The following is a 27580-nucleotide window of genomic DNA, read 5'->3' on the forward strand; positions in this document are numbered from 1 at the left end:
AGAGAGAGAGAGAGAGAGAGAGAGAGAGAGAGAGAGAGAGAGAGAGAGAAATGGAATGACATAGACAGAGACACACACAGAGAAAGATCCCCTTTGCATTCTGGTGAAGCCTATGAACTCCTCAGGTTATTTATAAATGAAAAATTAAACAAAATATATAGGATTACAAAGGAAACAAATGTGTCAAAATATAGTAATCAAAATATAAAAAATAAAATCATGGACCTCAGGTTAAGAATTCTTGTGGTTTTTTTTGTTTTGTTTTTTTTTAGGCAATTGGGGTTATGTGACTTGCCCAGGGTCACACAGCCAGTAAGTGTCAAGTGTTTTGTCTGAGGTCAGATTTGAACTCAGGTCCTCCTGACTTCAGGGCTGGTACTCTATCCACTGTGCCACCTAGCTGCCCCAAGAATTCTTGCTTTAAATGTTTATAAAAGAGGTCTATGAGTCAGGTCATAAAAAATAATGTACCCTGGCTTGCACTCTAGTGCCAGGCCATCAGGTTCACTTCCCTATCAGACTCTCTTGATTTTTTTTTAACTATATTTTGCCTATACAACAACACATAAGTCAGTCACTGACCATATGATAGAAACAAGGACATAGTGGAAAAAAAGTTTGGGGTCAAATAATGCAATACCGTTAGAAACACATAGATAAGGTAGACTTGGTTGAAGCTATTGATGAATAATTCATTTAATTCTTTATAGCCCTTACTGATGTATTCTCAATGGCATTCTGTTCCATCCAAGTGTGTTAAATGTCTTAGCTGTAGGATTTCTAAAAGAAAACTACAACACTTTTCTTTTTCCCAGGATAGTGGAAATAGCCTTTCAAAAGAACAAAGTGTGAAAAAAAATTAAATAGTAGCATATAGAGGCAGTGCTAAAAAGCTAACAGGCACAGAAACCAATACTAAGGGCACAAGAATTATATTCTTATTAAGTAGGAAATATTGCTATCCTTAGTATCCTGAGATATTCTAAACAAAGAAAGCAGTACTTAGTATTTAATGAAATAGATCAAAATAAATGAATATTAATTTAACATCTGTTGTGTCTTGTTCATTGGGATGGAGCAACATGCTTGATATACAAAGATGAACCAACACAGAGATCTTACACTCAAAAAAACTAGTACAATCAGGGGAGGGGAGAATCAGATAGGTCATATAACATTTCTGTTGAAGAAATGAGTCAGTAGTAGGGCTGCAGGCCATTTTGAGAAGAGAATTAATCTCTTTCTCACTATCTCCAAACTTTGAGAACCAAAAAAAAAAAGTGTTTCTAGGCCAAAAGGACAGATTGCTTTTGTTTGTTTGTTTTTCCCCCAACTTAGGACAAGAAAAAAATCTGTTCTTTCAAATGTCAGTCTTCACTTTTGAAGGAAAAAAAAATTTCCCTGTCAGAGAAATTGTTCATACTAGTAGCGAATAGGACTTATGTCTGAAATTCAATTTTTTCCTTAAATGCTACAGGAAGGAATGAGTTTTCTCTTGAATGAGTCAATACAGTCTTCAGAAAAAAAAAAAAAAAACCTTTTTCTTTTGATCAGGCTGGGGAAGTGAATTCAGTGGTTGATGTCCAACCTGATTTTATTCAAAGTTTATATTATTGGATCCTGAATGGTACATTATGAGCACTTGTAATTATGGAAACTAGTAAGTTTAAATAAAGCAGCAAAAAGAAATATTTCCCTATATAGCTAGAGCTTCAGAATAAGTATTATGTAATTTCAAATAAGAATTTCAAAATACAAAGTGGCCTAGATTTGAATTTGGTATGGGAGAAATTTGATTTTGGTACATTATATTTTTCTAAAGTTAATGATGATCAGCTAGAACATATTATTTTAGACCTGGGAAGAACTTTACTACAAAAGGCTCATTCTACAGAGGTGGAAACTGAGGTCTAGAAAACACAATATCATACATCTAGAACTATAAAGGACAAAATTAATCAAGTCCAACTTCCTAAATCTATAAATGGGAAAACTGAGGATGAGGTAGATTAAGTGACTTGTCCATGTTCGCAGAACTGGTCAGAAACAGAACCAGGATTAGAACTAAGGTCATTTGAGAGTTCAATATCATCATCATCACCATCAACAGCATTGTCATTATCATAAATCATATTGCTTTAAGGTTTATAATGTACTTTTGTTTAGGTTTACATCTCCAAAGTAAAAACAAAGAATATAGTAAAGAAGTTATTATTTACAATTAACCCATAATATAGAGTTATCACAAAAACATATATTTTTCAGTTATATATCTTGTGGAAAATTCACATGCTCATGAAATTTGAAAAATTGAAGGTCTGTCAAAATGAGTTACAAAATTATTTTTATAGACTTTACCAGTCCCTTATTTTGATTTCACATCATGGCACAAAAGTAATTCTGAAAGCTGTAGTGTTTTTTTTTTTATCAAAATTTAAGTCTAGACATGGTTAATGATAACATCTATTTTCTAAGTACCAGTTTAGATAACTGAAGAGTTTCATCAGCAAAAGATTGCCCTTTGTGGGCTTTCACCGATAAAACTGAGAAACTACAATATGATTCTCAGTTCTCTGTGGAAATCTATTTCTATGAGTGCATAAAGTGAAGTAGCAAAAAAAAAAAGACATACAATACTAAGAATCATATTTCTTGACTATCTACAAATATTAATTTAACTGTTAGTACTCTAAATAAGTGATCTTTGGTCATTGAAAAAGTAGACATAGTATTAGAGGAACCAGCTCATATCCATATAGACTTTCATATGAGGAAGCATAACATAGAAGAGAAGTAGCCAGCATCAGAGCCAGAATGGCCTTGGTACAAGTGCTGACTCTGACAAATATGGACACTGTGACCTTGTGCAAGTAACTTAAAATTTCAGTGCTCTAAGCAGCTATTATTTGCAAAGAATATGTTGACCTGAATCAAAAGGGATTTAGCCATCCAGAAGTTCCTTATATCAATTAAATCACAAATCCAATCCTTATCCTCATTTCTGTCCTACTGACCTCCCTATTCATAAGAGGAACAATAACATAGCAAATTGGTAGTTTAGAAATTAGGAAGCCCTATGACCCTGGACTGGTCTCTAGAAATATCAATGACCCTACACACACCTCCAGAAATAAAAAAAAAAGTAGGGGACAACTAGTGGTGCAGTGGACAGACCTTTGGACTTGGAGTCAAGAGGACCCGAGTTCAAATCCGACTTGACACTTACTAGTTGTTTGACTTTGGGCAAGTCATTTAACCCTGATTGCCTCACCACAAAACAAAAAAAAAAAATACAGATCAGGAACTGATGTGCATTGATAGAGATTTCATTTTTAAGAAGTCTTTTTTCCTAGTGAAATTGAAAATCCAGTATAAACACACACACACACGTGCGCACATGCACACACACACACACACACACACACACACACACACACCTTAATAAAAATGAAATTGACTTCCAGGATCCAACATGGCAAACTATGCAGTAAATTGCTGAAGCTCTCCTTTATTCACCTCCAAACAATAATAAAATAATAGCACTCCAAAACAAATCCTGAAACAATGGAGCCATTGAAAAGATGGGGCAGTATGGTCATTTAGCCCAGGAGATGTAGGATTATCAAGAAATGTCCATCTCACTCAGGTGGAAGGGGAGTGTAGAACAGGACAGGAAGTGTCCCATCAAGTCAACAGCAAGCCCCACCTCAGCAAATGAGTAGGTGATCATGAGTGTCGGTATGGTGGAGCAGGCAAATGCCAACATGAGAACCCCCTAGTGCTGTAGCATAGCCAGAGGAACTGGAAGACCTCAACTCTGAGAACCTCTATGTGCTTCAGTACAGTCCTGGGCAAACAAGTATCTTCCAACAGCTGGACCTCCATGTGCTTTAGTGTAGCAGTTGTGCAGAAAACCCCACCGGGCCTCAGTACATGCCAGACACCACCAGTGGGACACCGGCACAGCCCCACATAAGCTGCCATACCCCTGATGAGCTCCAGAAGTACCAGGCACCTCCCACACCATCCCCTCAACAAAACACCAGACACAAGGTTCTCCTGTGGGTCTCAGGGAAACATCAGAGTAGCACTAGGTAAACAGCTAGGGCCTGCAGCCACTGGGACAAGAAGCCTAAGACAGAGCCCCTTCCACCCTGGGAGAAGAGATCCAATTTAAAAGAAAGGGGAAAGGTCAAAACAATTTTTGAAGATGAGCAAAAAAAAAATAGAAAAAAAGAACCTGACCATAGAAAGTTATTATGGTGACAGGGAAGACCAAGCCACAAACTCAGAAGAGGACAACAATGTGAAAACACCTATGGGCAAAACTCCAAAGAAAAATGGGAAGTGGTCTCAAGCCCAGAAAGAACTTATGGAAGAGCTCAAAAAGGAGGTTACGAATCATTTAAAAAAGGTAGAAGAAAAATTGGGAAAAGAAATGAGAGTGAAATGAGAGGATTATGAAAAAAATAGTCAACAGCTTAGAAAACTGCTTAAAAAATAGAATTGGCCAAATGGAAAAGAAAATACAAAAAAAAACTTGAGAAAAAACAATACCTTAAAAGTTAGAATTGGGCAAGTGGAAGCTCATGACTCTATGACACATCAAAAATCAATCAAAGAAAATCAAAAGAATAAAAAAAAATGGAAGAAAATGTGAAATACCTCATGGGACAAACAACTGACCTGTAAAATAGACCCAAGAGAGACAATTTCAGAATCATTGGACTACCGAAAGCCATAACAAAAAGGAGGGACTGAACAGTATATTTCAAGAAATTATCAAGAAAAACTGCCCTGATGTCCTGGAAGCAAAGTGAAAAATATAAATTGAAAGAACCAACCTATTACCCAAGGAAAGAAATCCCAAAATAAAAACTCCAAGGAACATTAAAGCCAAATTTCAGAAGTATCAGATCAAGGAAAAATACTACTAGTGGACAAAAAGAAACAATTCACATATTGGGGAGTCACAATCAGGATTACACAGCAGGTGGCAGCTGCAACATTAAAGGATAGGAGGACATGGAACATGATATTCTGGAAGACAAAGGAACTAGGATTACAACTGAGAATCACCCTGCAAAGTTAAGCATAATACATCAAGAGAAAAAATGGTCATTTGTCAAAATAGAGGGATTTCAAGTTTTCATGAGGAGAAGACCAGAACTTATCCAAAAATTTGACTTCCAATATCAAGATCCAAGAGAAGCATAAACAGATAAAAAGGAAAAGAAAACATAGAGCTAAACTATTTACAACCCTACAAGAGAAGATGATACTTGTAATTCTTAAAAATTGTATCAGTAATAGTAAATCTTAAAGGAATATACATAGAGGGTACAGGCATAATGTGAATTTGGGGAATGACATTAAAAATTAAGGGATAAGAAAGAGGAGTACAATGGGTGCAGAAGGAAGGGAGAAGTAGAATGGGGTAAGTTTTTTTTCACATGAAAAAGTGCTAAAGACCTATTAAAGTGGAGAGGAAAATGTGAGCATGGATAATAGGCATCACTTGAACCTTACTCTAAACAGATTGGTTCAAAGAGAGAATGACATACACAATCAGATGAATATAGAACTCTATCTCACCCAAAGGGAAGTAGGAGGGGAGGAAATCAAGTTGGGAGGGGGACTGACAGACGGGAGGGCAGATCAGGGGAGGTGGTAGAAAGAAGCAAAACACAAGTGAGGAGGTAAAGGGTAAAAGGACAGAGAGGACAAACAGAAAGAAGAATAGAATTTGGGGAAATACACAGTTAGTAATCATAACTGTGAAAGTGAATGGGAATAACTCTCCCCCCCCCCAAAAAAAAACAAAACAGAAGTGGATAACAGAGGAGATCAAAAATCAGAAATCTACAGTATGTTGTTTATGTTGAAGCAGAGAGATACACATAGAGTAAAGGTAAGGGGCTGGAGCTAAATCTATTATGCTTCAGCTAAAGTAAAAAGCAGAGGGGTGGGGGTAGGGAGGATGGCAGCAATCCTGATTTCAGACAAAGTAAAAGCGAAAACAGACCCAATTAAAAGAGACAAAGAAGTAAACTACATTTTGCTAAAATGTAACATAGACCATTAATCAATATCAATACTAATCATATATGCACCAGCATCCAAATTCTTAAAGGAGAAGTTAAGTGAGTTAGGGGAAGAAATGAACAGCAAAACTATACTGGGGGGACCTCAACTGTCCCTTCTCAGAATTTGATAAATGCAACAAAATATAAACAAAAAAGAAAATAAATAAGCAGAATGTTAGAAAAGTTAGATATGACAGACCTTTGGAGAAAATGGAATGGGAACCAAAAAAATATACATTTTTCTCAGCATATGGTACCTACATGAAAATTAACCATGAAATAGGGCATAAAAACCTTAAAATCAAGTGCAAAAAGACAGAAATAGTAAATGTATTTGTTTCAGATCATAATGCAATAAAATTACATTCAACAAAGGGAAGTGGAAATACAGATTAAAAATCAATGGGAAACTAAATAATCTAAAACTAAAGAATAAGTCAGTCAAAGAACAAATCACAGAAATTATCAATAATTTAATTAAAGAGAATGACCACAATGAGACTTTGTTGTTCCAAATTTTATGGGATGCAGCCGAAGTAGTAATTGGGGAAAAATTATTTTTATAAACTCTTATATCAAAAAATGAAAAAAAAAACAGATGAATGAATGGAGCGTGCCAAAAAAAAAAATAGAAAAAAACAAATCAAAAATCTCCAATTGAGCACAAGTTAGAAATCCTTAAAATTAAAGATGACATGAATAAGACTGAAAGTAAGAAAACTATTGAGCTAATAAACAACTATAGGAGCTGGTTCTATAAAAAAAATGATCTATGTAAGACATTGGCTAATTTGATTAAAAAAAGAAGGAAGAAAAACAAATATCTATTATGAAAAATGAAAAGCATGAAATTACCACTAATGAAGAAGAAATTAAAGCAATAATTAGGAGCTATTTTACTCAATTATATGCCAACAAATCTGAAAATCCTAGATAAAAGGATGACTATTTACAAAAATATAAATAACTCAGATTAACAGATCAGGAAATAGAATGACCCCATGTTAGAAAAAGAAATTAAACAAGCCATTAATGAATTCCCTGGGAAAAAAAAAATCCCCAGGGCCAGAGGGGTTCACAAGTGAATTCTACCAAACATTTAAAGAACAATTAATTCCAATAATATATAAATTATTTGCAAAAAACAGGTAGAGTCATGCCAAATTCCTTTTATGACACAAACATAGTGCTAATATCTAAACCAGGAAGAGCTAATACAAAGAAAGAAAATTATAGACCAATTTCCTTAATGAATATTGATGCAAAAATTTTGAACAAAATACTAGCAAGGTAATTACAACAATATATCACAAGGATTATACACTATGACCAGGTGGGATTTATACCAGGAATGCAGGGCTGGTTCAATAGTAGGAAAACTATTAGCATAATTTACATATAAATAACAAAACTAACATGAATCATATGGTTATCTCAATAGATGCTGAAAAAGCTTTTGACAGAAAACATCAATTACTATTAAAAACAATAAAGAACATAGGAGTAAAGAGAGCATTCTTCAAAATGATAAATACCTATCTAAAACCATCAGCAAGGTATTGTCTAAAATAAAGAGTAGCTAGACAACTTCCCAATAAGATGAGGGGTGAAACAAGGATGTCCATTAACACTACCATTATTCAACATTGTACTAGAAATGTTAGCTATAGCAATGAAAAGAAAGGAAATTAAAAGAATGAGAATAGGCCATGAGGGGAGGGGAAAAAAAACTATCACTCTTTGCAGATTCTATGATGGTACACTTAGAGAACTCTAGAGCATCAACTGAAAAAAAAATTACCTGAATTAATTAACAATTTTAGCTAAGTTGCAGTCTATAAGATAAACCCATAAATCACCAGCCTTTCTTCATGTGACTGTTAAAGACCAGCAGCAAGAGTTAGAAATTCCAATCAAAATAACTGTAAACAATTATAAAAAAAAATTACTTAGAAGTCTACGTACCCAGACCAACCCAGAAAGTATATGAACACAATTACAAAACACTTTTCACACAAATAAAGTGAGCTCTGAACAATCAGAAAAATATCAATTACTCATGGGTAGGCTAGCCAATATAATAAAAATGACAATCCCGACTAAACTGATTTACCTATTCAAATCCATACCAATCAAATAGTCAAAAGATATTTTATAGAGCTAGAAAAAATAATAAAATTCATCTGGAAGAACAAAAGTCAAGAATATCGAGGGGAATTAATGAAAAAAAATACAAAGGAAGGAAGCCTAGCAATACCAGATCTCAAAACTATATTATAAAACAGTAATCATCAAAACTGTCTGGTACTGGCTAAGAAATAGAATGGTGGATCAGTGGAACAGATTAAATACACAAGACACAGTGGTCAATGGCCATAGTAACCTAATATTTGATAAACACAAAAACCCCAGCTTTAGAGATAAGACTATTTGACAAAAACTGCTGAGAATGTCTGGAGCAGGGTCACCTGCCCCTTTTGTGGGGCTGTGTGGCCCAACCATAGAGGTGGCTGTGGCCTAGAGAAGCCCTGGCTGATTTCTGGCTCCTGCTCCACACCAGCTCAGACTCCTCAGACTAGCGCTGGGCTGGGGAAGGAGGAGGAGGAGATGGCGACATGGAGCTAAGAACACTACAATCACTAATGTTTCCTCAAGGCTCCCTGCTGTGATAAACGTTACATCTGCCATTTATGCCATGATGACAAGGAAGATCATCCTCTGTAATGTTTTAAAGTGAAAGAAGTATAGTGTACAAAGTGTGAAAAAGCTCAGAATGCTCAACAGACTTGTAAAGAATGTTTGGAGAATATTATTGCGATATGTGCCACCTATCTGACAAAGACAAGAAGCAATGCTATTGGAGAAGTGTGGAATTTGTAGAATTGGTCAGAAGGAAGAATTTTTTTCACTATGCCTATCCTTGAGTCTCCAAGGGCATCACAAGTGCATTCAGAATGACTCCAGACAAAATTGTCCCATATGTTTAGAGGACATTAATATATCCCGGGTAGTTACTCCTGTCTCGCATGTGGGCATTTTCTACAGAAAACATGTTATGAAGAAATGTTAAAAGAAGGCTGCAGGTATCTATTATGCATGCACTCTGCTCTAGACATGACTGGCTATTGGAGACGTTGAATAATGAAGTAACACAAGCTCCAATGCCAACAGAATATCAGAAAATGATTGTGGAAATTCTCTGCAATGCTTGCAGTGCCCATTCTACAATCCAGTTCCATATATTAGGAGTGAAGTGTAAGAGCTATGAGTTGTATAATAATGCCAAAGATGGAGGGTGTGGAATTCCCCTAGAACAGCAATGATCACCCTCTCTGCACTGCATAGATAGGGCTGCCTCACAAGATTCACCACTGTTTTCTGAAATAAGAGATGTTCCTTAGTATCCTGTTGCTATGCTATTTCAAACATTAATGTGATGTTTGTTGTCATGTCACAACATAACCTCCCACCACAGGGACTCAGTGATCAGGCTATCAATAGAATTGTCATCATTTTTATTATTGTGCAAAAACTGGAGTTCTCCCATTGAGTAGAAATTCCTTAATCAAAGCTATGCATCCATAATCTATAAATGGGTTTCTTTTGGTGGTGCAGTGGGGCTAGGCAATGGGGTTAAGTGACTTGCCCAGGATCACACAGCTAGTTTTAAGTGTGTAAAGTATGCTTTGAACTCAGGTCCTCCTGAATCAAGGGCGGGTGCTCTATCCACTGCACCACCTAGCTATCCCTAAATAGTTCTTAATAGAACTATGCTTAACATTAAAACTTTGTCTTAAGGGCTGTATTGTAATGCTAGGGTTTCTCTTATTGTCTAAATAAACTTTAGAATCTTATAAAGCAGTCCCTTTAGAATGCTATAAATGTGTATTTTAAGGTAACATCATATAAAAAATTCTTGGCCAAAAAAAAAAACCCTGGGAAAACTGGAAATGAACAGGACACAAACTAGGTATAGACCAACAGCTCATACCTTATAACAAGATAATGTAAAAATGGGGATGTGATTTAGACATAAAGGGTGCCACCATAAGCAAATTAGAAGAGTGAAGAATAGTCTACCTGTCAGATCTATGGGGAGGGGTAATATTCATAACCAAATAAGAGATAGAGAGTGTTACAAAATATAAAATACATAATTTTGATTATATTAAATTAAAAAGCTTTTGTACAAACAAAAGCAATACAACCAAGATTAGAAGGAAAGCAGAAAGCTGGGAAAGCAAGTGTCTCTGATAAAGGCCTCATTTTTCAAATATGTAATTAACTGGGTCAAATTTATAAGAATATAAGCCATTCTCCATAGATAAATGGTCAAAGGATACAAACAGACAGTTTTCAGATAAAGATATCAAAGTTATCCATAGACATATGAAAAAGTGCACTAAATCACTTTTGATTAAAGAAATGCAAATTCATACAACTCTGAGGTACCACTTCACACCTATCAGATTGTCTAATAACACAAAAAAGCAAAATGATAAATGTTGGAGAGGATGTGGGAAAATTTGGACACTAATGCACTGTTGGTGGAGTTGTAAACTGATTCAACCTTCTGGGGAGCAGTTTGAAACTATGCCCAAGGGGCAACAAAACTGTCCATACTCTTTGATCCAACAATACCACTAGTAGATCTGTATCCCAAAGAGATTAAAAAAAGGGGGGGGGAAGGCCCTACATGTAAGAAAATATTTATAGCAATCCTATTTATGGTGGTAAAAATATTGGCAATTGAGGGGATGTCCATCAATTGGGAAATATTTGAAGAAGTTGTGATCTATGAATGTGATGGAATACTATTATGTAATAAGAAAGGATGAACAGGTAGGTTTTAGAAAATCCTGGAAAGACTTGTATTAACTGATACAAAGTAAAATGAGCAGAACCAGGAAAATGTTGTATACAATATCAGCAACATTGTGTGATGATCAACCAAGAATGACTTGACTCTTCTCCAGAACATAACAATTCAATGCAGATTGAAACATACTATTGAGATTTTTTTCTTCTGTTTTGTTTTGTTTCCTCTTTCTGGTGGTTTCTTCTATTGGTTTTAATTCTTCCTTACAAAATCACTAATGTGAAAATATGTTTAATAAGAATGTATATATATAGCCTGTATCAGATTGTCCACTGTATTTGGAGGGGGGAGAAAAAATTAAAACTCAAAAGCTTATGGAAGCAATTTTTGATAAATCAAAATAAATTAATAAAAATAATTAAAAAGAAACATAATAATTCAAGACAAGAGCAAAGAACTCACAAAGGAAAATGTTATCCATACCTAGATTAAGAACTGTTGAGCTCTAGATGCACACTGAAAGCATATTTTTTCACTTACTTTATTCTTTCTCATGGCTTGTTTTATTTTGTTTATTCTTTTGTAATTGTGACAAATATGGAAATACATTTACATGATAAAACATATAAACTAAATCAAACTGCCTACCATTTTCAGAAGACGGGAGGTGAAAGAGGGAGGGAGAAAAATTTGGAGCTAAAAATCTTGTAAATATGAATGCTAAATATTTTCTTGACATGTAACTGGGGGACAATAAAATACTATTAAAATTAAATGATATCAGGAGACAAGGAGTCAACATTTGCATGTCATTATGTCAGCCCACAAGTTCTCCTTAGAAAGGTAAATAAAAGATTTAGAAATGTTGGCTTTATTATTTGCTGAAAAGTAACACAAAATATCATGTCACAGGGCATATCAAGATCAGCTAATCTTGCAGAGCTAACAATAAGCACAAGCACACATAATAATGATGAACAAAATTTCAGTTTGTGCACCAATGCCTGTCACAAAGTACAAAAAAAGCATAAAAATCAATAAGGAATTTAACAGGGTCGTCTAAGTTAAGTCAGCATTTCCTTCATCACTTAGTAACTTCAGTGAGAGTCTGAGAAAATTAAGGCAATGTAAATAATGGAAGACATAGCCAGGAATGAGGAAAAAAGTAACAAAAGATTTAAAGATGATTCAAAGTTTAACAAATATTTTCTTGAAGAAAGAGAACTCCTAGAAATCAATGAACAATGTGACACACACACATGAAAAGGAAAATTACTTTATTAAAAGTATCTTAGTTTTGTAGATGTCTGCTTTTATGTCACATTCATTCCTGATATGGCCCATGCTCCTACCCAGAACACTGTTACTTTTGACAAATATTTTAAAAAGCAAGAAATAAAATCATGAAAATTAGTCTACAAATAAAACAGCAGTTTCTTTTTTTCAGATTTTATTAACTTATTTATTTTTAGTTTTCGGCGTTCACTTCCATGAGATTTTGAGATCCCAATTTTCTCCCTATCTCATCATTCCCCTAACCTCAAGACAGTGTGCATTCTGAATACTGGTTCCCCTAATCTGCCCTCCCTTATAGCTCCTCCCACCCTTCTCTTATCCTATTCCCCTTTTATTTTCTGGTAGGGCAGGATAGATTTCTATACTCCATTCCCTGCATATCTTATTTCCCAATTGCATGTGAAAATAATTTTTACATTTGTTTTTAAAATTTTGGGTTCCAAATTTTCTCCCTTCCTCCCTCACTACCCACCCTCATTGAGAGGGCAAGCAACTCAATACAGGTTATATATGTGTAGTCATGCACAACTCTTTCATAGTAGTCATGTAGTGAAAAACTAAGTATATTACCCTTAATTCTATAGCACCCCTATTTATTCTATTCTCTCTTTTGACCCTGTCCCTCCTCAGAAGTCTTTGTTTCTGAGTACTCCCTCTCCCAATCTGCACTCCCTTCTATCATCCCCCTGATCTCTTGTCCCCTTCCCCCTCTATTTTCATGTAGGGTAAGATAGATTTTCATACCCAATTGAGTGTGTATGATATTCCCTCTTTAAGCCAAGTAAGATGAGAATAAGATCTCTCATTCCCTCTCACCTTTCCTCATTTCCTCTCCACTTTAAAAGCCTCTGTTTTGTCTTTTTATGTGAAATAATTTACCCCATTCTACTTCTCCCTTTCTCCTTCTCCCAGTATAATCCTCTCTCACCTCTTAATGTCATTCTGCAGATATCACTCCTTCATCTTCAATTCACCCTGTGCCCTCTATCTATCTAGCTATATATGCATGCATACATGTAATTTTTCCCTCCAACTACCCTAATACTGACAAAGGACTCATGAGTTACAAATATCATCTTTCCATGCAGGAATGTAAACAGTTCAACCTTAATAAGTCCCTTATGATTTCTCTTTCCTATTTACCTCTTCATGTTTCTCTTGAGTCTTGTATTTGAAAGTCAAATTTTCTCTTCAGCTCTTGTCTTTTCATCAAGAATACATGAAAGTCCTCTATTTCACTGAATGACCATTTTTTCCCGTGAAGTATTATACTCAGTTTTGCTGGGTAAGTGATTCTTGGTTGTAATCCTATCTCCTTTGCCCTCCAGAATATTATATTCCATGCCCTGCAGTCCTTTAATGTAGAAGCTGCTAAATCTTGTGTTATCCTGATTGTGTTTTCATAATACTTGAGTTGTTTCTTTCTGGCTGCTTGCAGTACTTTCTCCTTGACTTGGGAACTCTGGAATTTGGCTATAATATTCCTAGGAGTTTTTCTTTGGGGATCTCTTTCAGGAGGTGATTGGTAGATTCTTTCAATTTCTGTTTTGCCCTCTGGTTCTAGAATATCAGGGCAATTTTCCTTGAAAATTTCTTGAAAGATGATGTCTAGGCTCTTTTTTTGAGCATGCCTTTCAGATAGTCCAATAATTTTTAAATTATCTCTCCTAGGATCTATTTTCCAGTTCAGCTGTTTTTTCAATGAGATAATTCACATTGTTCTCTATTTTCTTCACTTTTTTGGTTTTGTTTTACAATGTCTTGATTTCTCATACAGTCACTAGCTTCCAATTGCTCCATTCTAATTTTTAAGGAAGTATTTTCTTTAGTGAGCTTTTGGACTTCCTTTTCCATTTGCCCAATTTTGCTTTTAAGGCATTCTTCTCCTCATTGGCTTTTTGGACCTCTTTTGGAATAAGAGTTAGGCTATTTTCAAGGTGTTATTTTCTTCAGTATTTTTTGGGGGGTCTTCCTTTAGCAAGCTGTTGACTATTTTTTTCATGATTTTGTTGTATCACTCTCATTTCTCTTCCCAGCTTTTCCTCTGCTTCTCTTACTTTCTTCTCAAAATCCTTTTTGAACTCTTCCATGGCCTGAAACCAATCCATATTTTTCTTGGAGGTTTTGGATACAGGAGCTCTAACTTTGTTGCCTTCTTCTGGTTGTATGTTTTGATCTTCTTTATCAGCAAAGAAAGATTCTATGGTCTGACAATTTTGTACAGCATGTTCATGATCCCAGCCAATTACTTGAATTATAAACTCTTTGTTAAGATAGGTGTCTGCTTCCAGTGTGGAGAATGTACTGTCCCAAGCTTTGGGGTTTGTGCAGCTGTTTTCAGAGATAATTCTAGGAACCTAATGTAAATTTTCAGTTCTTCTAAGGTTGTATGATAAGGGGCAAGGTGTTTACTCATTTCCTGGCCTGTGCTCTGGTCTATGAGTGACCACAAGTGATCTTTTCTGCCTTGGAACTGTGAGGAAGATTCCCTCTCCATTGTCACCACAAGCTCCACTATGCCAGTGTTCCTCCTTGCCCCAAGACCGCCAGCCAGAACTGCGACTGAGGTACAAGTACAGGCAAAGCAAGAGAATCTTGCCTCAGAACTAGCAAAGAGATCCCTACAATTCCCATCTGATCAGCCACTCAATTCCCCCTCTGTGGGCGGAGAGCTTTGGGAGTAGCTGCTGCCCCAGGGCTGTGGCAGGACTGGGGCTGGGACCAAACTTCTCTCTCGCCAAGGACACAGACTTCTCCTACTGACCTTCTAAGTTCTCTTTGGCATTCCTGGGTTGAGAAGTCTGGAAACCACCACAGTTGCCCATGATTCAGTCCTCTGAGGACTGCTCCAGGTTTGCTGAGGCCTTTTTTGCCTGCATGCCCATGCTGGCCTGTGTTTTTCTCCCAGCCCAGCACAATAGACCTTTCCAATCAACTATCCAGGTTGTCTTGGGCTGGAAATTTGTTTCACTCTGTCTTTTTGTGGGTTCTGCTGCTTTAGAATTTGTTTAGAGCCATTTTTTACAGGTATTTGGAAGGGTTTATACTTTTACTCTGCCATCTTGGGCAGGAGTTTCTAATAGCACACATATGTTTCACCCTCCACCCTTTTCTTCAATGAGTGCAGGGAAAAATACGTGTTTAATTCTTATTTCTGTCCTAGCTTGGTGATAGTATTTAGACCTCATAAAGTTACAGTTTTTGTTGTTGCTATTTTTTCATTTATGTCATTATAGAAAACTGACCATATTTTCAACAGGAATTTTGAGTTATTAAGATAATAGTATTTTTTTCTCCTGAATCATTTGTCAGATCATCCATTAGTTAAAACAAAGGTCCAAAATCAAAACCAAATTACAAATATAAGGATAAGAAGTCACTTTGTGTTTTGATGGTAGCTCTACTTTGACGTATTTAAAGAAGTGGTTGATGAGTCCCCACAAAAAAAAAAAGAAATAGATAAAAGTAAGGATACCAAGTTTAAAAAATGTATTTGAGAAGTTCAACTAATGCAAAGCAAAAGCAGCTACCATATCAAAAGCCTAAATAATCTAAAAACTGCTTCAGTTAGTGCATAATTGTATCTTTTATTGTCATAGATATTTTAGAGGCAACACTAATTTAGAGTACTGATTCATTTCCAAAATATTATGGAAGATGATGACAAAATTCATAAATTATATTTCTTCAGAAAGTAGCAAAATCTATTTGAGATGAAATGAAGCTTCAAATAGTGAGTTCAACAATATATTCTAAGAGTTGTTATACAGTTGATGCTCAACATTTGCACATTGAACTTTTTTAACTTCAAGCATTTGCATGATTTTATTGGTAATTTCATTTTCACTTTTGCATAGACAACCTCACACATTTGTGGCTAAGTAGAGCAAAGGAAAAAAAAAGAGGTACAATGCCCATAATTTTAAGGAGTGGCTAGTATCGAACTACCTGATTCACCAGTCTTGTTCACCCTACTGCTGTATAAAGTTCCATGTGTATTTATTTTGTAATTTCATTGTTTGCCTCTAAAGTTCAAGTTTTGTGTTGCAGTTGGGTCCCACCCCTCCAAGCATAGTGAAAGTGCTTTGGGTCTAAGCCCAAGTATGCAAAGTAAGTGATATGGCTTATAAGAAAATCAAGATCTTAAATAAATTTCATGCAAGAATATATCTAAACACTTCCACTTCCAGGAGTCAAGATGGCAGAGTAAAAAAGTAGTGTCTCTCACCCTCCCCTATCAACCTCTGAAAACCCAGAAAATATCACCCCAGAAAAAAACCTGAAACAGCTGAACCAGAAGAAAGATGGGGTGCAGCAGTGCAGTAGCTCAGGTAGCTAGAGGGATTAACAGAAAAGGCCCCTCTTACCCTGGGGGAAGGGGAGCAGTACAAAACAGGAGTCGCACAGCCAGCTAGTGGAAAGACCCACTTTAGCTCATCAGGAGGAGATTCTGGTGCCTTGGCATTCTACAGCAAACAAGTCTCCCAATGCCTCAGCAAAAATAAGTGAAGCAGCACTACAAAGGGCCCCAGGTGGATAAGCACCCTGCAGCATTCATCTGAAAGGGGTTGAAGAAAGCAACCAAGAGGTGCCAAAAAGTTCCAGCCTTGTTGATTCCAGCCCAACACCAGGCAAGCTGTCAGAACCCTACAGCCTCCAACTGCCAACCAGGAGGAGATCCTGAAGCCCAGGTGGTCAAGCAGGCAAATGCCAACAGCTGTACCTCTGAGTGCTTCAGTGAGGGTGGAGTAACCGGTGGAAACCAGCTCAGAAAACCACCAGGTGCCTCGGCATTCTACTGCAAAGAAGTCTCCCAGTACCTCAACAGAAATAAGGGAGGCAGCACTGCAAGGGGCCCCAGGCAGATAAACTCCTGGCAGCACTTATCTAAAAGGAGCAAAACAAAGTTAAAGGAATGGAAAAACAGGCAACCTAGATTTACCTGAAACTCCCAGCCTTGCTGATTCCAGCCCAACACCAGATAACCTGCCAGAACCCTACAGCTTCCAATTGCCAACATAAGAGTCCTCAGCACACAAAGCCAGTGACCAAGATCTAGGCTCCCCACACAAGAAGCTTGGATCAGTGCCCTCTGCTCCCCAGCAGGAGAGCTTAATCTCTTTAAAGGCCAGGGAATAAAGAAACACCATGAGTAAAAGGAAATGTACAATAGATTCCTATTATGAGAAGAGTGAAGATCAAGACAGAAATTCTGAAGAGGACAACACTGTCATCAAACCCACATTGGCAACATCAAAAGGGAAAATGAACTGCTCTGAAGCCCAAAAATCCTTCTTAGAAGAACTCAAGAAGGATTTTAAAAGTCAAATGAGAGAGGTAGAAGAGTCCTTTAAAAGTACAATTGGCCAATTGGAAAAAAAGTACACTGAAGAAAACAAGTCCCTAAAACACACAATTGGCCAAATGTAAAAAAAGTACAATGAAGAAAATAAATCCCTTCAAAATACAATTGACCAATTGGAGAAGAAAGTACAAAATCTAACAGAAAAAAACATGTTAAAAATTAGAATTGGACAAATGGAAACTAATGACTCTATGAGAGAGCAAGAATCGGTCAAACAGAAACAAAAAAAATGAAAAAACAGATGAAAATATAAAATACCTCATGGGTAAAACAGCTGACCTGGAAAATCTATCCAGGAGAGACAATTTAAAAATTATAGGCCTACCTGAAAGTCATGATGAAAAAAAGAGCCTGGACAATATCCTTCAGGAAATCATAAAGGAAAACTGCCCTGAAGTTCTAGAACCTGAAGGTAAAATAATTATAGAAAGAATCCACTGCTCCCCACCTGAAAGAGATCCCAAATTGAAAACACCAAGGAATATAATAGCTAAATTCCAAAATTACCAGATTAAAGAGAAATTATTGCAAGCAGCCAGAAAGAAACAACTTAAATATAATGGAACCACAGTCAGGATTACACAGGACCTTGTAGCCTCTACATTAAAAGATGGTAGGGCGTGGAACATGATATTCTCTAAGGCAAAGGAGCTTGGAATGCAGCCAAGGATTAACTACTCAGTGAAAATGAGCATGATTTTTCAGGGAAGGAGATGGATATTCAATGAAATAGGGGACTTCCAAACCTTCCTGATAAAAAGACCAGAGCTCAACAAAAAATTTGATCTTCAAGTACAAGATTCAAGAGAGACATAAAAAGGTAAATGGGACAGAAAGATACAATATGTTGTTAATAAGGGCAAAATGTTTACATCCCTACAAGGGAAGATGACACTTGCAACTCTTGAGAACTGTATTGTTATTATACCATGTTAAAGGAGTATACATAAAGGGGGTGGATATAAGTTGACTTTGATGTAGTGATAAAAAATATTTAATCAAGTGGGTTAAATGGATCCAAGTAAATGGATTAGTCTGAGCTAAGAAAATGTACTGAGAAAGGAGGAAGCAGCCGAGGGTAAATTACATTACAGGAAAAGACACAAAAACCTATTAGAGCAGAGGTAAAGAAGGGAGGGGGATGAGCATTGTTTGAACCTTACTCTCATCAGATTTGGCTCAAGAAGGGAATAACATAATCAGTTAGGTATAGAAATCTAACTTGTACTATAGGTAGTAGGAGGCGAAAGGGGAAAGAAAAGGGAAGGGGGATAGAAGGGAGGGAAGAAACAATAAGGGTAAAGGGGAAGAAAAGGGAAAGGGATCATAGAAGGGAGGTGGGACCCAAGGAGGCGCTGGTCAAAACCAAAACACTAGTGAGGGGGGGAAAGAAGAAAGGAGAAAGAAAAGCATAAACAGAGGGGGAAAAAGGATGGAGAAAAAGACACAGATAGTAATCATAACTGTAAATCTAAATGGGATGAATTCTCCCATAAAACAGAAGTGTATAGCAGATTGGATTAAAAACCATAATCCTACAATATATTGTTTACAGGAAACACATTTGAAAAAGAGTGACACATACAGGGTAAAGGTAAAAGGCTGGAGCAAAATATATTATACTTCAGCTGAAGTAAAAAAAAAAAACTGGGGTAGCAATCCTGATCTCATGCAAAGCAAAAGCAAAACTAGATCTTATCAAAAGAGATAAGGAAGGAAACTACATCCTGCTAAAAGGCACCATAGACAATGAAGTAATATCATTACTAAACATATATGCACCAAATGGTATAGCATCCAAATTATTAGAGAAGTTCAGGGAGTTACAGGAAGAAATAGACAGCAAAAGTATATTAGTCGGGGACCTCAACCTCCCCCTCTCTGAACTAGATAAATCTAACCACAAAATAAACAAGAAAGAAGTTAAGGAGGTGAATAGAACATTAGAAAAGTTGGGTATGATAGACCTATGGAGAAAACTGAATGGGGATAGAAAGGAATAGACTTTTTTCTTGGCAGTACATGGCACATACACAAAAATTGACCATGTACTAGGGCATAAAAACCTCACAATCCAATGCAGAAAGGCAGAAATATTAAATACATCCTTTTCAGATCATGATGCAATAAAAAATTATATGTAACAAAGGGCCATGGAACAATAGACTTAAAAATAATTGGAAACTAAATAATCTAATCCTAAAAAATGATTGGGTCAAACAACAAATCATAGAAACAATCAATAATTTCATTCAAGAGAATGACAATAATGAGACAACATACCAAAACTTATGGGATGCAGCCAAAGCAGTTCTTAGGGGATGTTTTATATCTCTAAATGCTTACATAAATAAAATAGAAAAAGAGGAGATCAATGAATTGGGCATACAACTAAAAAAAACTAGAAAAAGAACAAATTAAAAATCCTCAATTAAACACCAAATTAGAAATATTGAAAACCAAAGGAAAAATTAACAAAATAGAAATTAAGAAAACTATTGAACTAACAAATAAAACTAAGAGCTGGTTTATGAAAAAACGAATAAAATAGATAAACCTTTGGTTAATCTAACTGAAAAAAAGAAAGAAGAAAACCAAATTACTAGTATCAAGAATGAAAAGGGTGAAACTACCACCAAAGAAGAGGAAATTAAAACAATAATTAGGAATTATTTTTCCCAACTATATGCCAACAAATTTGACAATCTTAGTGAAATGGATTCATATTTACAAAAATATAAATTCCCCAGATTAACAGAAAAGGAAGTAAAATACTTAAATAACCCCATTTCAGAAAAAGAAATTGAACAAGCCATTGATGAACTCCCTAGGAAAAAGTCTCCAGGGCCAGATGGATTTCCATGCGAATTCTATCAAACATTTAAAGAACAATTAATTCCAATACTATATAAACTATTTGGTAAAATAGGTAAAGAAGGAATCTTACCAAATTCTTTTTATGACACAAATATGGTGATGATACCTAAACCAGGAAGAGTCAAAACAGAGAAAGGAAATTATAGCCCAATTTCTCTAATGAATATAGATGCAAAAATTTTAAACAAAATATTAGCAAATAGATTACAGCAACTTATCACACGAATAATACACTATGACCAGGTAGGACTTATACCAGGAATGGCAGGGCTGGTTCAATATAAGGAAAACTATCAGCATAATCCATCATATCAACACCAAAACTAACAGAAACCACATGATCATGTCAATAGATGCAGAAAAAGCTTTTGACAAAATACAACACCCATTCCTCTTAAAAACACTAGGAGCATAGGTATAAATGGAGTCTTCCTTAAAATAATAAATAGCATCTATCTAAAACCTTCAGCAAGCATAATATGTAATGGGGACAAGCTAGAAGCAGTTCCAATAAAATAGGCGGTGAAACAAAGATGTCCATTGTCACCACTGTTATTCAACATCATACTGGAAATGTTAGCTTTAGCAATAAGAGAAGAAAAAGGCACTGAAGGCATTAGAATAGGCAAAGAAGAAACAAAGCTATCACTCTTTGCAGATGACATGATGTTATACTTAGAGAATCCCAGAGAATCAAGTAAAAAAAACTACTTGAAATAATAAACAACTTTAGCAAAGTTGCAGTCTATAAAATAAACCCACATAAATCATTGGCATTTCTATATATTACCAACAAAGCCCAACAGCAAGAGATAGAAAGAGAAATTCCATTTAAACTTACTGCAGACATTATAAAATATTTAGGAATCTACCTCCCAAAACAAACCCAGGAACTCTATGAATAGAATTACAAAACATTTTTCATGTAAATAAATTCAGATCTAAATATTTGGAAAAACATCAGTTGCTCATGGGTAGGCCGAGCTAATATAATAAAAATGACAATTCTACCTAAGCTAATTTACTTATTCAGTGCCATACCAATCAAACTACAAAAAAATTATTTTATAGAGTTAGAAAAATAATAACAAGATTCATTTGGAAGAACTAAAGGTCCAGAATATCAAGAGAACTAATGAAAAGAAATGCAGGGGAAGGTGGCCTAGCCATTCCAGATCTTAAATTGTATTATAAAGCAGCAACCATCAAAACTGCTTGGTACTGGCTAAGAAATAGAGTGGTGGATGAGTGGAATAGGTTAAGTATGCAAGACACAGTAATCAATGACTATAGTAATCTATTATTTGATAAACCCAAAGACCCCAGCTTCTGGAATAAGAACCCACTCTTTGAAAAAAAAACTGCTGGGAAAACTGGAAAAGAGTATGGCAGAAACTAGGCATAGACCAAAATATCACACCATATACCAAAGTAAAGTCAAAATGGGTACGTGATTTAGATATAAAGGCTGATGCTATATGCAAACTGAGAGAACAAGGAATAGTTTACCTGTCAGATCTATGGAGAACAGAAGAATTCATGACCAAACAGGAGATAGAGAACATTACAAAAAGCAAGAAAGATAATTTTGATTCCATTAAATTAAAAAGTTTTTGCACAAACAAAGCCAATGCAACTAAGAGTAGAAGGTAGGTAGAAAATTGGGAAAGAATTTTTACAACCAGTTTCTCTGATAAGGGCCTCATTTCTAAAATATATAGAGAATTAAGTCAAATTTATAAGAATACAAGCCATTCTCCAATTGATAAGTGGTCAAAGGATATGAACAGACAGTTCTCAGATGAAGAAATTAAAGCCATCTATAGTTAAATGAAAAAATGCTCTAAATCACTATTGATTAGAGAAATGCAAATCAAAACAACTCTGAGATACCACATCACACCTATCAGAATGGTCTACATGACAAAACAGGAAAATGATAAATGTTGGAAAGGATGTGGTAAAATTGGAACACTAATGTATTGTTGGTGGAGTTGTGAAATGATCCAACCATTTTGGAGAGCAATTTGGAACTATGCCCAAAGGGTATAAAAATGGGCATATCATTTGACCCAGCAATAGTACTTCTAGGGCTATATCCCAAAGAGATCACACAAATGGGAAAAGGATATACATGTACAAAAATATTCATAGCAGCTCATTTTGTGGTGGCAAAGAACTGGAAATTGAGAGGATGCCCATCAATTCTGGAATGGCTGAGCAAGTTGTGTTATATGAATGTGATGGAATACTATTGTGCTGTAAGAAATAATGAACAGGCTAACTTCAGAAAAACCTGGAAAGACTTGTATGGTCTGATGCTGAGTGTAGTGAGCAGAACCAAGAGAACATTGTACACAAAGCAGACATGTTGTGTGATGACTAATATTGATAAACTTAACCCTTCCTGGCAATACAAGGATCTAAGATATCTCCGAAGGCCTTGTGATGGAAAATGCTATCCACACTCAAACAAAAACTATGGAAGCCAAATTGTTGTTTTTTTCTGTTCTGTTGAGTTTTGTTTCCTCTTTCTGATGGTCCTCCTTTTGGTTTTAATTTCTACTTACAACATCACTAATGTGAAAATATGTTTAATATGAATGTAAATGTATAGCCTATATCAGATTATGTACCATCTTGGGGAGGGTGGTGGGGTGGAAGAGGGAGAAAAATTTTAAACTCAAAAGCATATGGAAGTGATTATTGATAAATCAAAATAAATTAATAAAAAATAAAAAAAGATTATATCTATCCTCTGTTAAGTCTATCAACCAGTTGGCTAGAGAATAAAGGCTACCAATTCCATCATTGATCACAGTTTCAAGGTTAAATCTCTTAAACCCTTAAAAACTGCATAAAGCAGACATTGCTGATAGATTATTTCCAACTGGTTCATGTTTCATGATTTCCAACATCATCTACCAGCCATGATGGACAGAGTGTTGGGGGTGATTTTGGAACTGCCCCAGATTCATTGTCTTCTAATAGCAATCACTAAAATCTCTGCAACCTCTCCCTGGGTTTTCAGAGGGTCACCAAGGTAGAGTGATTTACATATAGCATATAGTACAATGCCATCACACTGCCATTTGACACCCAGAAGGTAAGATTCAAATTAAAAATATTTTAGTTTCAAGAATTTTATTTGCTGTACTGTATTTATGATACTGTCAATTTCATATGTTTTGAAAAGTTAATATTATACGAAATCAATTTCATTGGTATGTTAACACAAAAAGTCACAGAATTCTGCAGAATTGTTAGTAGAAAAATATTTTGCATGTTACCAATTTTATTTTATTCTAAATCACTAATTATTAGAGAATTCAAGTTAAAGGAACAGCGAGATCTTACCTTATACTCATGTCATTTGGAAAGTCAAAAAAAATGGAAAATTATGAAGGGAATTGAGGAAAACAGGCACATTAATACACCTTTTGTGGAGCTTTGAATTTATACAGACATTCTGGAAGACAATTTGGAACTATACCCCAAAATTCACTAAATTCTGCAAAGTCTTTCATCTAGTGATGCTATTATGAAACCTAGAACCATAAGAGATAAAAGAAAGAAGAAACATACCCTTATGTACAAAAATATTATAGTGGCTCTTTTCATCATGATAAAGAACTAAAACTCAAAAGACTACTCATCAATTAGGGAATGGCTATACAAAGTATGACATACGAATATAATGGTATTCTAGACTGCCATAAGAATTTATGAAATAAATGGTTTCAGAGAATCATATTGATTTGTGCTAATTGTGGAACCAAAATAGTGAAGTAGAAGCAGGAACTCACCTGAATTCTCCCAAATTCCCTCTAAAAGATGTCCCAAATCAAATTCTGGTGTAGTAGATTTGATAAAAGTCAGGGTAAAATAAATTTCCAGGCCAAAGGCTAAGGAGATTGGCAGAAAAGGTCAGTCACAACAGCATGGTCATCAGGCCTAGAATTGTGCATAGGCTAGGTTACAGCAATACCAAAAGTAGGCCTTGGACATGTCTGTAATAGCAGAATCAATGGCTTCAGGATCTCTTTGCACACAGAAGGCAATGAGGTTTAATAGCTGGTCAGAAAGAGATAACTGGTGAACATTTAATAGTTCTGGGTTTAGGATCCTGTTCCATTGTCCATATACAGTTCTGGATTACAGTACCAAGGCTAGGATCATGACCAGGTTAAGGGCAACAGGGGAATTGGTAATGGTCACAAGGCAAAGAAGAGTGCTTAGGGCCACTCACAAGGGAGCAGGAGGCTTGGACTCAGTTCTAAGATAAAAAGGAGCACTAGCTCTTGTGGCTACAGGCTAATAAAGTCTTTTCCTGGGTAAAGACCAGAGGCCAGAAAAGCAGGTACCACAGTTCTCCTCATGTCATATGAATTTGGAAACACCAAAAATTTAAAGACCCCTTAGAACTAACTTTGAAAACATAGCATGAAAACCTGAAGCTTGAGACAGTGCCCCTGTCAGCCCAGGAGCAGAGACCAACTTTAACATAAAGTTAAAAGTTAAGAAATAGGCTAGACAAATTAGGAAAAAACAGAGAACCTAACTGTTAAATGTTATTATGGTTACAGTAAAGATCAAGATACAAACTCAAAAGAAGAAAACTATGTCAAAATAGCTGCAAAGACACAATGGGGAAAATATGAATTGACCACAGGTCTAACAAGAAATCCTGGAAGAACTCAAACAGAATTTTCAAAGTCAAATAAAAGAAATAGATAATGACTTGGGAAAAGAAGTCAAAGTGAAGTAAGAAAATCATAAAAGAAAGAGCTTGGTAAAGAATGCACAAAAATACTGAAGAAAATATTACCTTGAAAAGCAGAATTGCCCAAATGGAAAAAAAGAAGAACAAAAAGCTCAATGAAGAAAATACTTCCTTAAAAATTAGAATTGAGTAAATGAAAACCAATGACTCCATTAGACATCAGGAAACAATAAAACATGATCAACAGAATGAAAAAAAAAGATGAAAATGTGAACTATCCCTCATGAAAAACAATTGACCTAGAAAATATATCTAGGAGAAATAATTTAAGATATTAAGATACCTGAAAGAGTGAAGAGGGTAAACTGGAAATGTAAAGAATTCTACCAATCTCCTCCTGAATGTGATCCCAAAATGAAAACTACCAGGAATATTATAGCCAAATTCCAGAGCTTCCAGGTCAAGGACAAAATATTACAAATAGCAAGAAAGGAAAAAAATTAAAATATTGTGGAACCACAGTCAGGATCACACAAGATTTAGCAGATTCCACATTAAAAGGTCAGAGGGCTTAAAATATGATATTCCAGAAACCAAAGAAGCTAGGATTAAAACCAAGAATGTTCTACCCAGAAAATGTATACTCTTTCAGGGGGAACATGGATATTTAATGAAATATAGGACTTTTAAGCATTCCTGATGAAAACACCAGAGCTGAATAGAAAATTTGTTTTTCATATACAAGACTCAAGGGTAGTATGAAAAAGATAAACTTGGAAAAAAATCATAAGGTAATCAATAAAGTTAAAATGTTTACATAACTACATATGAAGATGGTCCTTGTAATATCAGAGAACTTTATCATTATTGGGAAAGTTAAAAGGAGTACACACAGACAGAGGGCATGGGTACGAATTGCCTATGATGGGATGATTTCAAAAAGTAAAATGAAAGGGTAGGAAAGAGGCACTGGGGAAAGGGGAAAGGTAGAGTCAAAACAGGAAAAAAGTATCTCACATAAAAGAGTCATTAAAAGAAGATCTTTTACAATGGAAGGGAAAATGGGGGGTGGGTGGACAAGGCTTTAACCTTACTCTACTTGGAATTGGTTCAAACATATAAATTATGTTACATGTGTTTTATATAACATATAAATTCAGATGGATATAGAAATTTATCCCACCCTCTAGGGAAATTGAAGGAAAAGGAGATAAAATTAGGGAATCTGGGCTGATAATAGGGAGGGCAACTTAGGTGAAGCAGTAGTCAGAAGCAAAATAGACTTCTGAGGAGACATAGTGTAAAAAGAGAGTGAAGGATAAAAGGGGAAAATAGGATAGATATTAATAGACAGTTAATAATCATAACTTGTAATGGGAATAGGATAAACTCAGTCATAAAACAGAAGCTGATAGGACAATGGATTAAAAACCAGAATCCAAAAATACTCTGTCTACAAGACACACATCTGAAACAAAGAGTCACACATAGAGTAAAAATGAAGGGCTTTAGAGGAAGCTATTATGCTTTAGTAGAGATTTTTAAAAAAAGCAGGTGTAGTAATCATGATCTCAGATGAAGTAAAAGAAAAGATAGACTTAATTAAAAGAGATAAGTGGGAAAATGATATTTTGCTAAAAAAAATACCAGAAACAATGCAGTAATATCAATACTAAACATATATGTGTCAAGTAGTATAACAATCAAAATATTAAAGGAAATGTTAAATGAGTTACAGGAGGAAATAATGAAGCTATACTAGTTAGGGACTTCAACTTTCCTTTCTCAGAACTAGATAAATCTAACAAAAGGGAAATTGAGATGAATAAAATTTTAGAAAAATTAGATATGATAGACAACTGGAAAAAAATTGAACAGGAATATCAAAGGAGTGTACAATTTTCTCAACTGTACAAAGCACTCTCGCAAAAATTGACTGTATATTAGGGCACAAAAACCTCACAACAAAATGCAGAAAAACAGAAATATTAAATGCATCCCTTTCAGACATAATTCAATAAAATTGCATTCAATAAAATGTCATAGACACATAGATTAAAAATTGGAAACTAAATAATTTTATCCTAAAGAGTGAGTGTGTCAAAGAACAAATCATAGAAAAAATGTGTAATTTCATTAAAGAGAATGACAACAATGACACAACGTACCAAATTTATGAGATGCTGCCAAAGTAATAATTGGGTGAAATTTTATTTCCCTAAATGCTTATGTTAATGAAAGAGAGAAAGAGAAAAATAATGAATCGGGTATGAAACTAAAACCAAGAAAAAGAACAAATGAAAATCTTCAAATATACATGAAATTTGAAATCCTGAAAATATAGGGAGAAGCTAATTATATTGAAAGAAAGAAAACCATTGAACTAATAAATAAAACTAGGATCTGGTATTATA

At 35.3% G+C, this 27580-nt stretch overlaps 1 protein-coding gene and 1 pseudogene across 1 annotated transcript in view; one reads left to right on the forward strand and one right to left on the reverse strand.

Annotated features, from left to right (window-relative positions):
- LOC114045873 (polypeptide N-acetylgalactosaminyltransferase 13) overlaps positions 1-27580 on the reverse strand; it is an 816024-nt gene that overhangs the window by 351606 nt on the left and 436838 nt on the right. The window lies entirely within an intron of this gene.
- Positions 3934-9409, forward strand: LOC114045774 (annotated as a pseudogene).

Source organism: Vombatus ursinus, unplaced genomic scaffold (genome assembly GCF_900497805.2).
Source record: "Vombatus ursinus unplaced genomic scaffold, bare-nosed wombat genome assembly UNPS02014779.1, whole genome shotgun sequence".
Lineage (NCBI taxonomy): Eukaryota > Metazoa > Chordata > Mammalia > Diprotodontia > Vombatidae > Vombatus > Vombatus ursinus.